This window comes from Bos indicus, chromosome 22 (genome assembly GCF_029378745.1).
Source record: "Bos indicus isolate NIAB-ARS_2022 breed Sahiwal x Tharparkar chromosome 22, NIAB-ARS_B.indTharparkar_mat_pri_1.0, whole genome shotgun sequence".
Taxonomy (NCBI): Eukaryota; Metazoa; Chordata; class Mammalia; order Artiodactyla; family Bovidae; genus Bos; species Bos indicus.
The window spans coordinates 40908386-40916830 of record NC_091781.1 but is presented as its reverse complement, the minus strand read 5'-3'; the positions used below and the strand labels follow the sequence as shown (position 1 = coordinate 40916830).

The window sequence follows — 8445 nt, the reverse complement described above, 5'->3', positions numbered from 1 at the left end:
CTGCCGGGAGCCGGCATATTGCATATTGCATATTGAGTGCAGCACTTTCCACATCATCATCTTTCAGGATCTGGAATAGCTCAACTGGAATTCTATCACTGCTGGGAGCCAGTGAGGAACTCCACCCATGACAAAGGTCATGAGGAAGGAGGCTCGGCATACGCAAAGGCGGGATCGAGCCTCAGGAGTCTCCATCTACCCCCAAAACCAGAGTCTGCCTACTTTCTGCTTTGTGCTCTCACCTACACCTCTGACTTTACGGGGGGCTGTCCCCCACTACCTCTCTCTGAAAAAAGAGTTAGCTTACAGTTCCAGTTAATAATTCCTGGGTGTGACAGTGTTTAACCTACAAACTCCTTTGGAAATCCTCTAGCCTGCCTGAATAGGTTTTTCCGGCCACATGTGATTGTTCAGAGCCTCCCAACTGTGGGAGGCAGGAGATGTTCTAAACTGTCTAAACACAGATTCTTTTGAGCAGTTAAAAGATTGATTAGAAATTGTATTGGTGAAGGGATTTTCACTTGTTGGGCCAATGTTTGCTGCTAAGTCTCCATATCCCTTACCTGCTGTGTCCCTGGCAGTGTATTGATTAATATAATTGGTGTAAGTAGTAGCTTTAATGTTTGTAACCTGGGACCCTTGAGTTACTTCTTTTTCTTGTTATAGCCCACCACATCTTTGCGCTGTAGGAATGCAACTTTATCTAATGCTTTTGGAGGGTGGCTCCTGACCAATCACCTTTAGAGAAAAATAAGTTTTCTGAAGAAAAGGTCTTAAAATGTTAACAGTCCTCCGGGCCAGAAGATGATGCAAATCACCTAAGCTTTTGCATATGATAAGTTTGCAGGAAGAAAGCCTGGCTTGCTGCCTGACTCTACCCCTTCCCCCATTATCCTCTATGCATAACTTAAGGTATAAAAACTACTTTGGAAAATAAAGTGTGGGCCTTGTTCACCGAAACTTGGTCTCACCATATCGTTCTTTCTCTTACCTTCTGGCTGAATTATTCAGCCTCTTTTCTCCACTGAATTTCCTCACTGAGCTATCCTCATTCTATTACTCTTTATATCCTTAATTAACGTTTAATTAAGCAGTTGTTTCCTGATCTTCGCCTACGCCGTCTCTCCTTCGAATACCCTGGAGCAGCCGGGGCTGGTCCCCGGCAGCAACCCACTCTAGTATTGCTGCCTGGAGAATGGCCATGGACAGAGGAGCCTGGTAGGCTACAGTTCATGGGGTCGCAAAGAGTCAGACATGACTAAAGACATTAGAACTCGCTTCTATAATGTCAAATGCAGTGCATTTCTTCTAGTACCCACATGGCCTGCCTGCTGCCTTCTTAACTCTAAGTACCATTCTCCCATTATTTTCACTTTGCCAATCACATAGATAATAAACAGAGAATGAGGAATTTTGGAACTGAAAGATTCCTAAAGGGCAATTTTGAATACTTCCTGAGGATCATACCCTTGCACGTGTTGTCTTGTTAAAGTAGAGAGAACACAGTGAGCCAGTGTCCCCGGAGATGCAGAAAATGTCGCCCAGAAAGGCTGTGTGACTTGCTCCAGGTCACACTGCAGGATGGAGGCAAGGCCAGGAGCCTGAAGTCCCCAGACGCCACACCAGGAGGCTGAACTTACAGGAGCAGCTCCCCGCCTACAGTCACCTTGTGCCGCACCACCTACCCCCCAACCCCCGCCCCCCCCCCCCCCCACTATCATCAGGTGTCTATTTTCTGTGCATCTGCTCAGTTTGCCTTTAAGTTACTTTGAAATAGTGGAAATGTTCTATCTCTACTGGCAAACCAGTAGCACCTGCCACAGACAGAGAGTTAACCCCGTTAACCTTGAAACAAAAGAGATGTTAAACTCTTGCTAGGAGGGATCCCTGCCTGAGGCGCTGAGCCTGGGGCTGCTGCACAAGCTGTTGAAAAGATTACTGGTGTTAGAAAGGTGATAAAACTTCCCTTTGGCTAATGAGCAGAACAGAGAGAAGACAACTTCCCAAGCTTGCAGGAAATGCCAATTTAGAAGAGTGGTATTGACAACTCTGCCGCTCTGCTTGAAAGGGGATTCTGGAGGTGAAGCTCTGCCTCCTTCATCTTCCCACAGAAGCTCTGCTCCGCGGTTATGAACAAATGACAGATGAAGAGCCTTTGAATCTACTGTATGACTTGATTACTTGAGGATTATTCATGATTTTACATAACCTTTTGTTTTCTTTAAGGTAATCACTTTTAACCCACTCCTCTTTTTAGTTGGCTGATGTGGCTCAGTGGTGAAGAATCCGCCTGTCAGCACAGGAGGTGCAGGTTTGATCCCTGGGCCCTGGGTCAGGAAGAATTCCTGGAGAAGGGAAAGGCAACCTGCTCCAGTATTCTTACCTGGGAAATCCCATGGACAAGAGGATCCTGGTGGGCTACAGTCCATAGCGTTGCAAAGATTTGGACACGACTCAGCAACTGAGCACGCGGACAGGCAGAATGATAATCTAGTGCATTCACTTCTTTTTCTTGTTTTGGTTAACATAGTTACTAAACCAGCACCCTCAATGGATTAAAATCCCTTGGAGAGTGAGATTTTCCTTTTTCTTGAATATAGGCATCAGTGATGAGCATCTGATGATCTGAGCCTTCTAGACATTTATGAATTCACTGCAAAGGTCACAGAACAGTGCCAGGTTATTTCCACAATGGTAATATGTCCCTCTGATTCTCATTCTTAGGACTTGTCAAAGAACACATCAGCACTTTATACACAGACAGTGAAACAACTGGAGTTTTTTTCATATTATTCATATACATATTTTTATAGATGATTAAAAGAAGAAAAACAGGATGGAAATTCAGAAATATGAAGGCATGATACATATTTTATGATTACATTTTATGCATTCTGTTAAGTGACCAGAGGGTTTTGAAGACAAAGATGCTTTCAAATTAAGTTATTATTATTAAACCCCTTAAGCCTCATATTAAGTTTAGACTGTTGCTAGAAACTTTTGATAAATTAAATAATATGCAGTATATAAGCACTAAACCTAGTTTAATATATTTAAAATAGATTCCTTACATGTCTATAAGTGCAAACTAAGACCTGAAATGTTTTAAATACATTTTTCCTTTGGCGGAAGTGTTTTGTTTTAAATTTGTTTTTCAGAAATCTAATTAAGGAAAGCTACTGAGCAATAATCTAACATAGAGAAATGCCTTGAGAGTTGGGAGTTTTTAATGCTTACCTCTAAATTTATTCAGTTGCTGAAAATGATTTTTTTTTTTTTTTTTTACTTTGGATCTAATAGGATTTGGTGAATAAAATAATAATGTGAATATGTAGCTAAATTTCTAATAGCAAAAGAAATTTCAAGTGTAATAAACCAACCCAAAAGGGGATTAATAATACAGAGTCAAACTACAATGGCCACTTCAGAATGAAATTGAATCAGTGTTCCTTGTCCTGCAAGGAGGGCATCCGTTGGTCCAAGAAGAAGATTAGCTTTACAAGATAATCATGTTATGTTACACTTTTATTGAATGTACTTGCATTTTGGACTATACAACTGTTCTTGTAATGTTTCCAAATGTATATCATCATCAGCCACGGAATGGCAGGTTTCTACCTAAATTCTGCCATCAAAGGAGAACAGGCTTCAAATACATCTAGTGTGGACGCTTAAGATCACTTAAAACAGATAAGTGTTTACCCATCAACTAGCAGTACATTTGCCAATGTACTAAGTTTTACATACATCCCCTTGCCCCATCCTACGGGAAATGGTGATCACTTCACATTGAAGAGATGCAGTCTCCCTCACCAGAATTCTCTTCTTTGCCAAGAGCTGCCAGGGGTAGTAACCATCAGCTGAGGGTGGGGCTGGAGTAAAACATATGCCTTCCCTAGGACCCTACCTCCCCTCTGGTGAAGAAGAGACATGTAAGAAATGCTTCCTAGAGGAAGCATTTTCTGGGGCTGAAGAAATACCTCCATTTTTTCCACCACCTTTCAATTACCAGGGGACCCCAATAACTGAAAAATCACATTCTGCTTTTTGGATTTAAAATTGGTAGAATCCAGCAATGTTAATTCGGAGAAGGCAATGGCAACCCATTCCAGTAGTCTTGCCTGGAAAATCCCATGGATGGAGGAGCCTGGAAGGCTGCAGTCCATGGGGTCTCTATGAGTTGGACACGACTGAGCGATTTCACTTTCACTTTTCACTTTCATGCATTGGAGAAGGAAATGGCAACCCACTCCAGTGTTCTTGCCTGGAGAATCCCAGGGACGGGGGAGCCTAGTGGGCTGTTGTTTATGGGGTTGCACAGTCAGACACGACTGAAGCAATTTAGCAGCAGCAGCAGCAGCAATGCTAGTTACGTAAGTGAGAAGAGACAAGAGGTGGAAAATGCAGGAAAGAAATGTGGAAAACGAGGCTCAAGTCCTCTTCACTGAGTCTTCCCAGCCATTCTATGTACATCACAGCATCCTCTGCTCCCAGCACTGCCCATCCTCCTTCCTGGCTTTATTTTTCTCCCTTGGGCTTATCACTCTATAACACAGTGTCTGCTTTACACCTTGTCTTCCTTATTGCCTTCTGTGTTTCCCATAAAATGCATTCCACCAGGGAAAGGACTTGGCATTGTCTGATTCACGGCTGTGTCCCCAACAGTAGACTACAGACGATGCTGCCTTATTGACAACATATCCCCAGGATCGAGTTCAGGGATCTATTGCCTTTTTCACTTCAAGCATCAGATGGCAGACAGTTCAGGCTTTGCAAGCCACATAGTCTATATTGCAACTATTTAACTCAAGACACTGATGAGCAAGGGCAGCCATAGACAATATGTAAATGGACGGGCGTGGCTATGTTCTAGCATAATTTTACTTTAAGGCAGAGGGCCAGATTTGGTCCAGGGCTATAGTTTGATGACCCCAATCCACACTATATCTTGCATACAGTAGGTGCTGAAGAAATATTTGAATAAGTAAATGAGTATGATATCCCTAAAGGCTAGTTTTCCTGTTTACCACTCAGATCAAAGCAGACTCTCAAAAGACAACTATTGCTAGTTGCTTTAAGGTAATATGTATCAAAGGATACTAAAATCACAGGGTAAATAAGATACGCAGTTTGTCCTGAATAATGACTGGGGATGGTCTCTGCTGAAAGAAAATCAGTTGCTTGTCACCAATTGGGCTGTTTCATTTTTGATGAGAATAGCCAGTTTGCACCTCACATGTGATCATGGAAAAAGAAAAACAAAGAACAGATGTGCAGGAAAAAGTATCAAGTACTTAGTATGTATTATCACTTTGTTCTGAGGCCAGAGCTCTTCAAAGTTTTAGAATCACTTGGGAGCTCCTGTAAAAAGCAGATTCTAGAAACTCACTTCAGATATACTGAAGAATTCTCCCAAAGATTAGAGACCAAGAACATGGATTTTTTTTTTTTTTTAAACAAATCCACGTTTGAGAACCACTACTGAACTGCATTAGGTTCCCAGAGGAAGAAGTATCCACCTCAGATGGTCCAAATGAAGAGACTCTATGGAAGTTTTATTAGCAGAAGAGCAGGCAAGGAAAGGGATCGGCACGGGACATGGAGGCACTCAGAGTAACAGTAGCAGGAAGCTAGGGCGTCCCTAGGTCTCCAAGGCCAAGGGGAAGCAATGGTGACGCCAGAGCCCAGTGAGGGCTGCAGACAGGCAACCAAGAAGGGTTGCCGTGGTGAGCTGCCATGCTCCATCAAGGAAGGAGCAGGAAAGACAGTTCCCACTGCTTTCTGCTTCAGTCCTCTGACTTGTCTAATGCTCGCATGAGGCAATCCTAGATCCAAGGGAAGCTGGGCAGCATGGTCCACAGGATAGGAGGAGGCAGAGACTGGACAACAAAAAAGGCAGAAGGGGCAGAGACAGGGATGTGGGAGAGAGTGGCAGAGTCATCAACTCACTGATGGATGACAATCAACACAAGATCATCCTGGCTGAATACAGACACGAATCTCTGAAATTCCATACCCTCCTACATGGAGGATTACAAAAGAGACCAACGGTCAGGATGTTCCCCACCGGTGTACAATCACCAACTCCAAGCCAAAACTCTGTTTTGATTTATGTGCCATGGTCTATTCTAGGGGCAGCTTCCCCACCCAGGTCACAGTATTCCAAAATTGAAACGAACAGTACCCCTAGAGTCAGCCATAAATGAAAATGGTGCCTTCAATTTCAAATTATAAAGTAACACGTTGATGAATAACCATGGCATGATTAGTCGATTCAGGACCTCAATGCACAATGGAAGAATCCATCCATTATCTGCTCAACGTAATTCGTTCGTCCCGGCAACTTTACAAAACAACCGAGGAAAATTACTGTCCCTTAGTGAAGCCTTGTGAATTTCATATGCATTTAATTAGGTAACTGCCAGCTCAAGGACGAGAACCATGACAAATAGTTGTTCTTTTCAAATTAGAAGAATAGACTGCTCAATGAGCAATATTGATGTTTCCCGCATCTACTTATACAGGAGTTTTCCTATCTTGTTTTTTTTTTTTTTCCTTTTCAGTTTAGCTAACCATTTTAACATTTAATGAAGCTTTCGTGACCATGGTTCTCTAGCTGAGAGTTCTGGTCGTTAACTTTTCAAAGCAGCCAGGAGCAGCCTCCCAGTGGGTGAGATATACCTTGCATCTCATCAGAGGCCAGTGGTGCTCCACACAGCCATGAAACAATTTTAACAAAAACATCTCTATGAGCAGAGAATATGGATCACTAGGCAAGGCTCTCTACTCATCATAAAGGTGTTTACCTTAAGCTATAGTAGTGACCCCAGTCCAGGTGCTCAGAGCAGGCTGACCTCACGTCTTTTAAATCAAGGAACAACCTGAAGGGTGGTAAATGAATTAGGACTTGGGGAGGAGGTTTAATGGGTAACTAACAGCAGCAAGTGTGAGATTTGGAGATGATGCTGCTATTCCACTTGCATCTCTGCCTTTCCTCGAGGGGACGACCGAGCAGAGAGGGGCAGTGAGAACCAAGATGGCCCATCCTATTTGCTTGTGATTCCCTACATCCCAGTGGTGCCCCTCCCTTCCCCTGATGCACCTGCCCTTCCAAACACAGGTGAAGAAACTCAGAAGGTGAGAGATACACTTTGTAGTTACTTGCAAACATCGCATATATGTGTTTACATGTCTGTAGATCTTAGAAGTTTCTTGTGCCATATATGGCAGGTAAACATTCCCACTGAAGTTTGCTGTTTAGTTGCTAAGTTGTGTCCAACCCTTTGCAACCCCACAGACTGTAGCCCACCAGGCTCCTCTGTCCATGGGATTTCCCAGGCAAGAATCCTGGAGCAGGTTGTCGTTTCCTTCTCCAAGGGATCTTCCCGAACCAGGCATCCAACCCACATCTCCTGCACTGGCAGGTGGACTCTTTACCACTGAGGCACCTGGGAAACCCAGTTCCTACTGTAGACCAGGGCCAAAAGGCAAAGACAAAATCATCTTATACAGTACGATCAAGATTAAAACATCATTGCCTTGGAACTTCAAATAGTTTATAGTTGAATGTGGTAAGTTACATTTTGGATACAGGGTCTGATGAGCTCATCAATTTATTTAGCAAACATAGCTGTGCCATGTGGCAATAACACAGTTCCAGTCCCTTGGTCTTCTTGATAATTCACTCTGTGTTTTACAAACAGTCGGGCTCCTAGGTTTCCAAGGGATTCTAAGCACATCGCTCAGACTGACAGAGCAAGTATTCCAGACAATTGGTTCCCTGAGGGTCAAGACAGTGATGCTCGATCAGGATTCAAACGGGTCATAAACCCTTCATGGATCTCTCTCAAGTGGGTGGTGATGTCTCCCCAGGGCCGCTCATCGTTGCTGCTGCAGTCAAGCACTTGTCATTATAGACAGATACCCCGTCAGTCTTAGGTACTCATCCAATCAAGTCTTAACCACAAACAGGGAAGAGAATCAGCAGTACAAAGAAGTCCAGAGAGGAAAATTAGGCATGCGTGCCCACCCAGGCATGACAGCTCACTGTACACTTCATTTCTGTATCTGCGCTTTCGGCGTTGCTGCACGATTCAGCACCTGTTTATCTACCCTGATTACAGACATCTAAATCGTTCTGGGACCACATATATCAAGCCCCCTATAACACCTAACCCATTTCTAGGATTATCCTAAGGAAATAATTGGACAAGCACCTAAGAGATGTATGTACAAGGTTGTTTGCTGCTGTGTTCTTTACAGACGCAAAAGATTGGAAACACATCAATCTCAGTTTCGTTGTCCTCCAAGCCAGATTGCAAAATCTTATTTACACCTGTTACAATTACATCGTGCCACCTAACGCCAGGAGCAGACTATATATGGCTTTCAGCTAAAGGAACGTCGCAGTCCTGAGGGCTTTGGAAAACAGAAAGCCGCCATCGT

The 8445-nt window shown here is 43.5% G+C and overlaps 1 protein-coding gene and 1 long non-coding RNA gene across 10 annotated transcripts in view; both read right to left on the bottom strand.

The window, feature by feature from the left end:
* The window catches only part of LOC139178608 (uncharacterized), a 41659-nt gene extending 39998 nt beyond the window's left edge, over nt 1-1661 (bottom strand). The window contains exon 1 of the long non-coding RNA XR_011562997.1: nt 1171-1661. This is a non-coding gene — a long non-coding RNA (uncharacterized lncRNA). The remainder of the gene's footprint in view (nt 1-1170) is intronic.
* Nucleotides 1-8445, bottom strand: part of FHIT (fragile histidine triad diadenosine triphosphatase) — a 1527031-nt gene that overhangs the window by 616347 nt on the left and 902239 nt on the right. The window lies entirely within an intron of this gene.